Source organism: Dermacentor andersoni, chromosome 6 (genome assembly GCF_023375885.2).
Source record: "Dermacentor andersoni chromosome 6, qqDerAnde1_hic_scaffold, whole genome shotgun sequence".
In the NCBI taxonomy this organism is placed as follows: Eukaryota; Metazoa; Arthropoda; class Arachnida; order Ixodida; family Ixodidae; genus Dermacentor; species Dermacentor andersoni.
Genome location: NC_092819.1, coordinates 121,320,541 through 121,334,637, shown reverse-complemented (window position 1 = coordinate 121,334,637; position 14,097 = coordinate 121,320,541). Strand labels below are relative to the sequence as shown.

At 46.6% G+C, this 14,097-nt stretch overlaps 1 long non-coding RNA gene across 1 annotated transcript in view; it reads left to right on the top strand.

Moving 5' to 3' along the window:
• The window catches only part of LOC129382337 (uncharacterized), a 52,058-nt gene that overhangs the window by 19,047 nt on the left and 18,914 nt on the right, over positions 1-14,097 (top strand). Inside the window, exon 2 of the long non-coding RNA XR_008610418.1 lies at positions 7,552-7,630. This is a non-coding gene — a long non-coding RNA (uncharacterized lncRNA). The remainder of the gene's footprint in view (positions 1-7,551; positions 7,631-14,097) is intronic.

Below are 14,097 nucleotides of genomic sequence, written 5' to 3'. Positions count from 1 at the left end.
GTTCCTGCTCCGCTCAGCACAAGCTGACCACTTCCCTAACCTCAAACAAATAAACTAACGGAGTGGTTGAACCATAGGTTCACAGATACGTTGTTCATGTGCGTTTTGAAGAACCACCATGGCTTGGACGTTCCTCTTCCTTACGTCACATTTGCCTATAACTTTCCTCGGCAAGACACATCCGGATTTTCGCCATTTCAACTATTGCACCAGCCTTGCTCGTTGATACTGCATTTGCTCCTGCGACCTCAACAAGCGAGAATGCGCGCGCTGCCATCGCCCTGGCGGATCATGCACGTCAGCTTGCCCGTACTCTAATGACGGTGTCGTAAACCACTCAAGAGTGTCTGTACAACGCCCGCTACCATGACGCACAGTGTTCGCCTGGTGCGCACGTGCTCCTGTCATCAGCCTCTCGTTATGCTGAATTTCCAGGGAAGCTTCTTTCCCGGTGCACGGTTCCCTAGCACATGATCCGCCTAGTGATGCCAGTGACCTACTTTTATCTGCCGCCGCAGCTCCGACTAGGAGCATGAGTAGAAGCAGTAGAGAAGTTCTAATATCTGCAAAGTGGTCGAGCGCCGTCACGTCATTTTTTTTCGCATCCTTTCCTTTACTTTTTTTTTCTTTGCCGCGTCTCGACGCACTCATTACTAGGACAGTTGGTCGTCGAGTTGCCGCGTCGAGGCATTCGCAAGGAATTTCACATGTTTTGGCTAAGTTTCGATGCTACCCGCGTCTTTGAAGAACTCTGTGTTTTGTTTTCTCTTTAGGATTGATTTTGAGAGTACTGAAGGTACAAACGTGTGAGAACGGAATTTGTTTCTTTGTTGACGGTTGGGGAGCTCAAACATGGGAAAGCTTGTGCGCGGGTGCCATTCTGGGTGCTCGTTAAGGTTTTTTTTTTCCTGATTACGCTATCGCGAATAACTGTATGAAGCTATGGAGTGTGCAGGATTCGTGCTGTCGTATATCGGGCTAAAAACGTAAATTGCAACGTTGTCGTACTGATGGGAGTCGTAGCTTTTTCAGTCCATGCTTTTGGTAGGCGCTCAAAATGTATTTCTCGATGACGAGCTGTTCATTGACAAGTGCACATGATTTGCCGTTTCGACAGAATTAAGTGGCGCAGGAGTTGGTTTGCTAACATTGACTTGGAAGCTGCGCAAAGAAAAGGGGGAAGGTACTCATTGATAGAAACCATTTCTATGTGTAACTTTCGTCCTTGCATATGCTTTGTTTACAAATAAAGTACGGGTTCCAGTGTGATGCTTGCGCTTGATAGCCAGCGGCACCAATTTGTCATAATGGCATAGGACCAGTTTCACTGCATGTGCAGAGATGCAAGCGTCATGACGAAACGACGAGGACAGTTTAGATGCTCCCCGTTGACCGCGCACGCTTCTACGTAACGTTCGCGTTATCAGGGGGATAAATCACGTGACTAATGTTCGGCATCGTGCTCTTAAGATGTATAAATTATGAAGCTCCACAACCTCGACACATCGCAGTCGATTGGGTCCACGCAAGTGCACAAGTACGCACTTCGAGCAGAGCGAACATATCGATTTGTTGAATCAGCAGCTACGCAGCCTGCGCACACGCAAGCGCGCCTCTTTTCGCGTGTACTTTGGATAACTTGATTTCATCGCAGCTATTTCACGCCAGTCAAGTTTCTTTAGAACACATTATTAAGAAACTGACCAATCCATCAAAAATGACTCACGAAGTGGCTTGATCCGTGCAAGCGGCGACAGTGTTTTTGCCTAGATATACACTGGTCATGGACTAAATAGCACACAAATAAAGCTCTGGTACCTATACAGGCTGTTGTTTAACTGCAATAATTTTTTTCAAAGATTTCCTAGGACAGGTAGGACAATTTTAACTCTTGATAAATATTACTCGAAGAGGCGGCCTTTCTACGAGAAATCAAAATGTTGAACTGAATATTTAGCGTAATTACGGTAATTAATTTTTCAATTGATTACTGTATGTCACATATTTAAATCCACGGGTTAGAGCCGCTGAGTTCGCACGGTGTATCCACTTGGAACGAATTCGCTCGAAAGCACCAGTTCCGAGATAATTATTTTCAAATTATTTGTCAAAATGCATTGATGTTCTAGCTACATTTGTGTTTGAATGCATAAAAAGCAGTTTCTTTAAAAAGTTGCTTTAACACCAATGCATTTGTCGCACACTTGGAAATTTATTATCTCGGAAATAGTGCTGTTCATAGAATTTGTTCCAAGTGGATATGTCATGGGACCTGCGCGGCTATAATTTGAAAATAAGATATGTGGTGGAAAGTATTTATTTGAAAGTTAATTACCGTAACAATGTTAATTATTGAAATGAAAAGTTTAATTCCTCGTACAAGTAATGTGCTATCTGTCATAGGTAAATTAAAGAAAATGGGTGCAGCTAAAGAAATACCGTGTATATACGTCGTGTACATAGGTATACATAGAGAAGACCAAACAAGGAGCTCTGTTCTTTGCGCTACAAATCTGCACTAAAAGGAATTTGTCCCCTAAACTAGCCTCCGAAGGCTTCTAACTACGAGCAGGCAACCAAAACGAAGCGGCTAAAGAAGTACGCAATTACGGTGCCGAGAATGCACAATAAAGATCCACTTCTGCCATTTTCATAGGCTTCCATCATCGCTCCTAGCGCAGCAAACAATAAGCATGTCTTAAATACGGTCATGCCCATGCGCCCATGCGTAAACAACTGACGACAACTTTTAATGTCTCGCTTCGCATAACCCTATTAGCAGCGAGAACGACCTAGAGGGGCGCTGAGAGTATTGTCCGCGTGACGTCAAGGCACGGACTCGCACCTGTCGTCTGCTGCAGTTCGGGCGGTGTTCGGGCGGTGTGTGGGCGCCTTCTGCAGCGTTTCTGTTTTTTACCTCTCATTCCCTAAGATTGTATGCTTATGACGTCTTTTGCGACGTCTTCGTTCGCGACAATGTAATCAAGTAGCTTATTTCCTAGAGGACAATATTGTTCTCAAAGGCAACGCTATAGTGCCACCAGAGAGAGCTCAGACCAGCTCATTACGGCTTTTTCGGAGTTGCAGTGGTTGCTCACGTGAATATTAAAAGCATAGACAAAAATTCACAGCACCTAAGAAGCCAGTTAGGATTCCACAGCAGCCATGGTGCAACATGCGTGTCACAATTAAACGCGGGCTAAATATGACTTCTACAACATTTATCCTGATTTTAACCCTCTAAAACAAGTTTGCTCACAACGAGTACTTCACGGTATAATATTGAAGTGTTCTATTTCTTCACGGAAACGCTCGGCAGTATCACGAGGATATAACTAACACTGCCGTTTAGATTCTGCCAGCACCACTTGCGTTTTTAACTGCTTCTCAAAAATTAGGCCGTTCTGCAGCAGTTAAATTTGAGTGGCGATAATTTGAAGTAAATATTATTGAGGCATACAGATGTTTTCATCACACGGAAAGAAATGTACAAATATTTATTCCCTTGCAGTGCTAGATGTTCAACTCACTTAAACAATTTACTGGTGCGTCTTTCTTGAGACGCAGACATGATGAATCTGTTTGGACACCTGACACAGACTGCTCAGGCCAAATATTTTAGTGAAATAGGCTTTTTGGACCATTTCAATGCAGCCAGCAAGAAGCCGAAGCCTCATTCATTAGTAGTGTGGCACGTAATGAAGATGTCATTGTTCCCCAGTGGAGGTCAAAAGTCAAGTGATTTCATGCGAGGATTGTGGTGTCTTTTTTATGAGGCGGGTATGCGAGGTTGTCTTTCATGTACGGACAAAGCTAACAGTTTTCATTTTTTTATAATTAGACAACGCAGGACGAAGACATGGTAAAGCAAAATGTGTTTCAATTTGCCACTTCAATGCAGCCTGAGCTGTAGTGCCTCGGGTATATATAGGTATTGTAATTGGGGCTGCAAAGAGCTACTTCATGGTTTCATTTCGAAGTTGTAGTGATCTGATGAGTTTCGCGAACAATGCGTGCCTCGCCATTACGTAACAGGTTGCTTCCGTTGCAGGAGTGGTGTGCCATATTGTCGATAAAAGCTAGTGTGGGCCACTATGACGCATTTCATCGCTTGCAGTTGATTGGTTTTCGATCTTAACACCGAAATATTCTTTCATGTGATTGCTGTTATGGTATTAGTGAAGTATATACATACTATACATGATGCGCCGTCGTGTTAACAACCAATGCATTACTGGGTGCCTGTTTCAGAGAACGGTGAAAGTACTACCAAACCTTTTCACAAAACATACGCGCCTAAAGCTTCCTTTTAGACCTTCATGCAGTTGCCACATTTGAATAAAACAACTCATCAGAGTAATAAGAATCATGATGAAAGCTTCGCTGGGCGGCCTCCTTGTAACAGGGATTGATAATGTTGACAACAAATATCAAGGGTTTCTTGTATGTAAAATACGATGTCTCTCATACCCAAGTACTCAGAGAATGTTAAGCGCTTAGAAGAGCATCACACATAATTTCGCGTGTTCAACTTGTAGACATTCTTTTTAAGCAAAACTTATGGAGAGACACGGCGCATATATGCATTGCAAGACAAGTAGACCTTTCCAACGCTACATAGCTTGTGATATCCAAGTCGCAAATTTTCTTGACTCGTGCGGTTTTGAAGAAAAAACAGCGGTTCAGGCATGGCAGCAGAAATAATCTGAAATAGGTCTTCGCTAAGCACGGCTCGAGCCGCGAATACGTCAAGCATATATGTAGGCAACGAGCACGTGCGGCAGCCGAGGCAGGCGGAGCAAGCTGCGTCCTGGCATTGACGTCACTTGCGAGAGGGCACCACTCGAAATTGTTGCCGCTAATGGGCGAAGCCGGCGCTCCACAGAGTGAACGCCCGACATGCCAGGGCGAGCGACGAGGCAAAGGGAGAGCGGCAAGGAGACAAGGGGAAGGAGTGGACCAGCCGGGAGGAAGGTCACTGCCTTTGATTTCACTCAGGGTGTTTAACGAAATTGCTCCCCTCAGCTCTACCTCATGTACTACTCAGTCATTCGATGATGTGCACGTCAATAGGCTCAAGGCCTACCGCACTGCTTCCAAGCCCGGCTTTTAGTTGCACCAGAACGGTGCTTTTAAGGTCGGCAGTGGTGCTACGGGCCAGTAGCTACGATGAAGAACAGGCCAGCGGTGAAAAGACGACGACGACGATTAGTGGCTAGCGCGGGCTGTTTCCTTTTCAACAAGTGCAGCGTATTCACTTGTAAATATGCTTGCATATAGCTCTTCGTCCGTGCCTTCCCACTTAGAATGTGTACAGCGGAGTTCTTGCGGTAGGCCCCCACTAAAATGGGGCCCACGACAATTGAGACCAACTTTGCTACCTTGTTCTGAGCTCTACAGGGCATTGGGCTACGGCGGCTGCTCACACAAAAAAAGAGAAGAGCGAAAACTTGCGTGAGACGAAATCCCGGACTTCTTCGTGAGCAGGAGCAATATGTAGTGGTGGATGTAATGATAATCAGTGGCATAATATTGGCATACTCCTGAACTGCATGAGCTCTCTTCGTGGTATTATTAGGGAGTTAGCATTTCTTGGGTACTGCACGTATTTTCCTGTGCTATATATGTATCTATGGATTTTTCTAGCTCACCGATGTCCGCACTGATTCACTGGGTAGTCTGTAGTTGAATGAGCAGCGCGTCGGGCTGTGCGCTGAGGGAATGGGGTTTGAAAGCAACCACCTGCCCATCTTGGGTTACTGAGTATGAGTGAATTTGTACACGTCTGTCTCCTTGCATGCGGGACCGGGGTGGTGCCGCTGTTGAATGAACCTCTTTGACACCGACTTGGACAATTGAGTATGTGCCGCTCGACCTTCGCTGTTCTTCGAAGAACATCTTCGATACCAAGTTTGGTTACTGGGTGTGTAACAGTAATTGTGTGCCACTCTTCAATGAAAGTGTTCCACTTCAACTTCAGTAACTAGGTGTGTGTCACAACGAATGTGCCGCTTTGCTGTGACGAAAAAGGCACTTTAAATGCATCCTATGCTAAGCGTTATCGAATCCACTTCACGAGGGTCCCTCAAGAACTGCAAACAAATGAATTGGCAGGCTGCGCCACAAGTGTACCGTGTATGTGCAGTTTTATTCGCATTTCACGCCATCACTTTAACGAGCTGTTACCGAGAACTTACAGAGCATGTCGCGCTCTTCCATGAACCCCTCGCCAACTTGGGCTCCTGAGTATGCGCCACTGAGTGCGCAGGGAAGGAGGAAGTAATTTTCAGTGTTCGCAGGCACCAGCACACTCGGTGTGGCGTCTCGGAGGCCATGCACGGAGTTCTCGGCAATGCCACCTGTAGGCGCAGCGTGTCCAGAAAGAAGCACGCCGGAGAAGCCCCACTGCCGCATTACCCCTTTGTAAGCGTTCGCCCGCACATGCATTTCGGATGCCACGTGTAGGTTTCGCGTTGGCAGCACTTCATCACGCCCAGAGTTCTTACGTGAGTGAAAGAGGCCTGCCGCTGCAGTACACGCATCATGCATAACTCGTTTCGACGGTAGCAATACGGTATCTAGCTATATTGATTCAATAGCTAACCAATGCATAACACGCATTTCACTCATGCCATATCATCCATATCAGCTCAGACCCGCAGTGGCTGCTGAGTGGCTATGGCGCTGGGCTGATGAGCACGAGGTCGCGGGATCGAATCCCGACCACGGCGGCCGCATTTCGCTGGGGGCGAAAACACCCGTGTACTTAGATTTAGGGGCACGTTAAAGAACGCCAGCTGGTCTAAATTTCCGGAGTCCTCCACTACCACGTGCCTCATAATGAGAAAGTGGTCTGTCGCGTCAAACCCCACATTTTAACTTTTTATGTCAGCTTATACGTGCATAAACGTGCATACGTGCATAAACTCATACGTGCATGTAATTCATACCTTGATATACACTGCGTTAATGAAACAGCTACGACGGAATCATGGCATTCATGCCACTTATGTCATGACATAAATGCCCTAAGCAATGTACCATGCGAGTGATGTCAAGGTATGCCATTCCTTTTATATTTGCATGTATAACATGCCCCTGCCCCCATGCCTACTCATATACGCGTACGTACGCAGTTGTAGAAAATGCCACGATGGCATGACGACGTAGGGGGTTATATATATATATATATATTCGCTGCGGGTGAAGCTTGCAAATAATGCTGCGAATTTAAATTTTACATAAAGCTGGAGGTCGTAAACTGTGTGGTACATATAGCGACAAATCTAGAAAGTTGGTATTTGGTGTAAGGATTTACTCGGGTCGAATACGGCGTGTGACATATTAAACCTAGTGGTAGGAGGTCAGTTGTATCCTTATAATGTTCGCAATCCCTATGCACCATTATTTAAAGAAAAAAGTGGCATTGGGCAGTAATGTCTTGTATCGTTTAGTTTCTTTTAGGAATTCGCTTCTATTTACACTAATACATCGTCCTGTATATGTAAACACATACATCTGGCCATGAAACCTATCTGTCCCCTTTTTCAGTGCGGAATCCAGCTGCCCCGATAAAGACCACCTACCAAGTGACTGCAAGTATTGTTACAACAGTGAAGGACAACGCTGGGTATGTTATTATACACTTTTAAACTGACCATTTCATGATGCTCGTTTGCCAGCAACTCCTCCACTTAAAACATCTGTATTTACAAAGTTATTTTTTTATTGTGCTAGGCTTGCCACGTGAAATGACGTCATAATAGAGGTTAATACCAAGCACGCAGGCTCGTTTTATAGCGATACTGCAACAATGAATTATAAAATGTATTGTCCATAGTAGATCTCTCATAGTCTTCAGCTTGATCACAGTTCAATTTTACACTTTTGAGCACGCTTTCAGGAATTGTCTTTGTCCCGGGGCACGTTCAACGTAGATGACGGGCACCCGCTGTATATAGGGGAGCAGATCACTTCAGATACTGGACAATGTCTACGTAGTTGCCACATGCGTTTCGCAAAATGCATTGAAGCGAGGCCAGCGAAGCACTTCCCACTTCCGATAATGTGCACTACGCACGTATGTGCACTTCACAGACTGTGAAGATACTATTTACTGCCCTAGCACGTACACACCTTATCGCTATGCTAGATTGTAACCTCCGTAGCCTATTCGACTCCATGACAGAGCTCGGCCTACCTGCAGTCATACATAGAGATTAAGGTAGGAGATCAACAGTAGGGAAAACATTCAAGCAAGACGTGTCTCTGTTTCTCCGCCCCGCTTGGCACTTTGTTAGTTTCAGGGCAGTTATGTCCAACTTGGGACCCTATGTGTCAATAGTAGTGAGAAGACATAAATTAAGCAAATAAATATTACCGATGGTTGGTGTCAAACCATGACCCCCCCCCCAGCAAAGCAACTCAATGAACTCAATGCAATAACCATTAAATTACAGATGCATGGCTAATGGGTTCTGTCGCCTTCGTTTAACCATGATTTGCAGCACTAGTACCTTAGCAGTGGGTCAGGAAAAACATTTTGAAGGACAGCTTTCTTTAGCTCTTCCCAATTCCCACTCTCCGCTTGGCGTTATTATTTTTTTTTTTCAAATTTGGGCCACTTACGCCAACCTGAAACCCGGTATCTCACTAGTAGGTACTAGATATAAACAAAATAAATAAATATGACAAGTGGTTGGTTTGGAATCCTTTTCTATAAGAAAAGCAGCTCTGTGCTCTAACAGAAAACATATGCATACCGGATGGATTCTGCCGCATGTGTAATGCTTGTTTTGCTGCACTAGTACCGCAACGGTGGGTCTACTCATTTTAAAGCTGGGTAATTTGTCCAACAAGTTTTGAATAACTAAACGCTATATTTTTTATAATTTAGTTTCAGGATAACCGAAATTGTTGTTGCTGCAATGACAGACGTCTTAGAGGAGAAAGCTTGAAGTCGGAATGCTAATGTAGGCATCTTTTGTCGCCCTTTGTCTTTTCTACTACTTAGATACTACGAGGTACGACTACGCTGCCCAGAATAGCAACATTTATTATTTTCTCCATCCAGTGTAGAGATTGACTCCCAAATATTGTAGGCACTCTGCCAAGAACCCCACTTCAATACACTACCTGAAGCACTCCCTTAATCAAGTCTTTTGGGCACTGATACTTTGTTTTTGACGTAGTAGTTCTGCGGAAACCCGCGAGGTGGAGAGAAGTAATCAATAAAGGGGGGAAATCAGACATCCACCCGTTCGTAGCAATTGCTACAAAGGAAAACCATACGGATTCCTCGAAAAAAAAGCCTCACAGTTGAAGAAAAATTCGCCCTGGTCTGGTACTCGAACCTGCGACCACCGCCTTTTCGGGGCAGGCGGTCTATCATCTGTGCTAACATGGCGGCTAGCAGATGGAAGGGTGAAGCCGAATTTGTCGACAACACGAAGCAAAGGCAACTGTATTGTGTTAATTTCCGGCGAATATCTTTTTTCTATATGTAACTGAAAATTTTGCTATACGTCTACTACAAGCATCGATGAGGTATACGACATCCCTGAAGCTCGACACTCGAAAAGTCTGCATAATGTAAACAATGCGTATCAAACATTATGCGTCCCTTTTGTCAAAGAATATAGGTATTACCGGTAGCAACAAGTTGAGAATACATTTAAAGCCTTTTTATTGAAAAAGAGCTAATAACAATCTTAACACCAACAACATACGATAGAAATCTGACATTTTTATGTTTCACATGACAGCCGTATCTTCAGGTTTCATTTCTCATGCAGTGCCATCGGCTACAGGCTTCAGTGTATCTTTTCAAATGCACAAAGTAAGAACATAACCGTAGGATGCCGAGACGGCGGCCACTAGCCGTGCTGTCGTCGCTACATTTACGCCTATTTCAGCAGAAGGGCGAAAGCGGCTAGCGGAGCTGCTGCTGCGGCGCCCAGCATAGCATGCCTCGAAGGGCAGCAGAAAATAGCGCCTCTTACTCTTCACAATGGCGCACTCTCTCTCTTCCAGAACACTGCGCGTGCCAAGCTTGCACCTCGAGCAGCCGCTGCCCAACTTTATTTTTCTCTTTTGTAGCAGCCAACACGAAGGCGGCTGCTGTGAGCGCCGACCGTACCGTCTGGGTGTGGGGCCAGCCGTGAATTGACTGTTGTCGGCAGTCGATTCACAGCCCCCTCCCAGACAGAACGGCGACAAAGCGAGCAAGTGAAACTGCGTTCCAGAAGGGTCCATGGTCAGTCTAGGTAGTCAGCGTGAAATGCATCGAGTCACTGCCACAGAGCTCAGCCTGCCGGCACTGGGTGTTACCTAACGGGTGAGGGACCCGATGAGCGCACGCTGGTTAGACGAACGTGCCAACTTGACGAGACGACATTCGGTACATTCTTCCCGAGGACGGAGGAACGGTGAAACCCGCAAGGCGAACGATGTGTCCACGGCGCCCGCGCGAGCGTTGCCGGCGGCCCATTACGAACCGCTCTATTGCACGGCGTGCAGGGTGTGTGCTGGAGCAGTTAAGTCGAACCGCTGGATGGGCTACGACTTGGGCACTGCATGTAAACGTGACACACCCTGTTGGGAGGCGAAAACAATCCGGTGGATGTGGAGAAGGAGCGCATCATTTTCAAGCAATAGGCTGGCAGAGAAAAGTGAAGTCAAGGCCCGTAGGAGTGTCGGGTGGTTCGCTTAGGACGCCCGAAGGGGCATGCAGCGCAACCGGCATTGGAACATCCAAGAAGCCGGGAACGGGTCGAGTCAGTGAGGTGCGTAGCGACGAGGCACGGGCGTCTACGAAAGCAGCACAGGTGAAGTCCTGGAAGGGCTCGGTAGGCAGAGTGACCTGTGCCAAAAGCGCTGAGGCTGCAATGATCGTTGGAGGTATGGCTCATTCGATCTATGGGATCGCAGAAGATCGTGGCCCGTGTCCGCGGTGTTGATAGCCAGTAAGGTCGGAGGCAGCAGAGTCGTCAAGGTACGGTGCTCGCGCACCGGCTTCTCAGCAGATGGCGTGGACGGATCGGGTAGGGGGTCAGTCAGGTCCCGAGTTGGAGGGACAATGTCGTCTGTGGCGTGCGGCGCGGGAGCCAGAGTTTGGTAGGCGATGGCACCACTGTCACGTACCGTCGCCAATGGCGACCCAGGGTACTACATAGTGTGCGCACACTTGCATGAGAGAGACCCCGATGAAAGACTCAGGCTGCGGAGTGTACGATCGACGAAACTGTACAATCGATGAAGCGGTATCGTGGCTCGCCGAAGGAAAGAGGCTGGCCTGATGACGATGGCTTACGCGGGCACAGGAGGAGGCGCGCTGGGTGCTCGTGTTCAGAGTGTCGGCCGAGCTGTGTCGCGTGCCGTGCGGTGAGCGTCAGCAATAGGGTAGTACCTAGCGCTGTAGAATGCAGCACAGCTTGCCGTAGCTCGTCCTAGGGGCACAGGCCAGGCGAGAGAACGTGCAGGCGGAGTAAAGTGGCATGATGGAGAGGAGCACCTCGTTTGTGAACTCCTGGATCGTGATGTAGTTCAGCTTCATAACCGCCTCAAAATGGGCTAACCGTGAGCGGATGTAGCGGGACCGGAACGGTGGTTGTGGTGGGCTGAACTGTGGCTCAAGTCATGGCAGCGTGTCACTCGGTGCAAGGCGCGTTCTCCATAGCCACCACTGTAGGACGTCGTGACGGCGGCTCACGTGCCGTACCATCGTGCCTACATTTATTTGGCCAGACAGGCAAACGCGGCGAATGTGGTAGGCTTCCGTAACAACATTATAGGAGCCAAGCATGCGAATCGAGCGCGCGCCACACAACTTTACTAAAGCGAATGTTTCTTTGCCTCTTCCTTAGACTTTTGTTACCTGCGACGGGGGTGGTTCAGAGGGTGTGTATACAGGAGGGGAACGAGTCAGTGAGGAAAGGTGGCGGGAGAAACTTGTTTGGAACCCATCGCGTCGAATGTGCACAATGCCCTATGGAGCTCCCTAGAGATCGCCACATTAGCCTCTCGCAGCTGTAATTATCTGTGACCTCCATCAAATGCAGTGCACTAGCTGCAGCGCTTCCCTTTCTATTAACGTGCGAGTCCAGAGGGTACGTAGATAGAACTGTAGACAGGAGGGAGAAGAGGCAGTGCTATATAAGGGGGATGCAGCGGAACCCTAATCCAGCGCTCGAAACAATCTATAACGCTATTTCTCGCCTCGAAATGACCCAGAATTCCGTCATGATTGAACTCGCGTTAATACGTGCTGCGCAGTCAAATACAGATAGCTTAGTTGGACGGCTTGCAGCCCGCGTCGACAAGTTAGAGCAAACCGTTGAAGCAAATAAAACTTGCCATCCTATTCAAGGCACTGAGACTGGTTCTATTATTTCCAAGCTTTCGTCGGAAATGCAAGCGTTAACTGAAAAATGCGACGACTCGGAGAATAAACTTGGGTGTGGCAACTTGGTCTTTTTTAGGCTCCGTGATGTGCTTGGCGTATCTTGGGAGCAATCCGAGGTCCAGATTATTTCATTCTGCAGTGACAAACTGGACGTGTCAGTCGATACTAATAACATTGAACGGGCCCATGGACTAGGTCGATTTCAAGAAAAGAAGAACCGCCCTATTATCGTGAAGTTTGCGCGGTTTAAAGAGAAATCTCAAATTCTCTCCCATGGCGGGAAGTTAAAAGGCACATTGTTTGCTATACGGGAAGCTTACTCCGCACGAGCACGCCTGGCTAGGAAAAAACTTTATATTTACGCGCAGGAGAGAAGGCTTCCTTTTAAGATTAGGTTCGATAAACTTATCATAGGTAATAAGAATTTTGTTTACAATGCTCAGACTAACTCTGCTATCGAATTCGAATCACATACACCAACACCTGCTTGCATTCACCCATTTTCATCCTTCGCCCTTGACTCTCCAACTCCTGTCTTTAATGTAAATTATCACCTTATGCAGGGTGTGTTTTCGAACGTCCGTAGTTACTTAACAAAAAAAGGATATTGTGGAAGCTCTTCTTCAGGATAGTGACACCGACTTTGCCATCTTTACCGAATCATGGCTAACACTGGACATCAAAAGCGACGAACTATTGCAGGTTGCTACCTCATTCATTACTTATATATACGATAAGACTTCACGTAGGGGCGGTGCTGTATTGGTCTTTGTTCGATCCAATATAGCCTCATGTTCCGTTGTGATTAACTGCAACCTAGAGATTGTCAGCTTTAAACTGTCCCTCGAAACATGTACGAATATATTTATAGCATGTTATCGCCCTCCGGACTGTGACCACACCTTCACTAATGACTTGCACTCGGTTCTAGTTAATCTGACTTCCCGGTTCCCCAACGCCAATTACATCCTTTGTGGCGATTTCAACTTCCCTGATATTGACTGGGAGAACTCAACCACGCCCTCAAGATTATCCAAAGACTCCCTTCAGTTAACCCTATTGTTCAACCTTCCTCAGGCTGTCCACTCGCCCACTCGGGGCTCTAACATACTCGATCTTGTTTCGGTCTCAAACCCTCAATTAGTTTCATCAGTGTCCCTTGTCATGGAACTAAGGGATCACAAAGCCGTAACATTCCAGCTATCTTTTCCCATTAAAAAAACAGCCAATAAATATATATATATCAGGAGCTTCAACAAGGCCAACATTTCTGCGATTAACTCCGAACTAGAATCTTTCTATGAATGTTTTGGTCAATCTGCTTCTTCACGATCAGTTAACAATAACTGGTTGCTGTTCAAACAGCGAATTCAAAATCTAATTGACAAACACGTCCCTCGATTCGCATTCGAGGCGATGCAGACAAGCCCTGGTATTCCAACTCGCTAAAGAGACTATCGCGCAAGAAAAAAAGATTGTATCGTGTCGCTCAGAAATCGTCTTCGGCATCTAAATGGAAGAAATACTCGGATTGCCTGTGCGAATATGCCTGTCTTTTGAGGCCATCGAAGCGCAATGTTCATCATGAGGATCTAAAAAAATATCATTTGTGCTAACCCCGAAAAATTTCGTAGCATTTTAACACCAAAGAATCAGTCCCATAACATTGCGCTTGTTTATCCAGATGGCTCTGA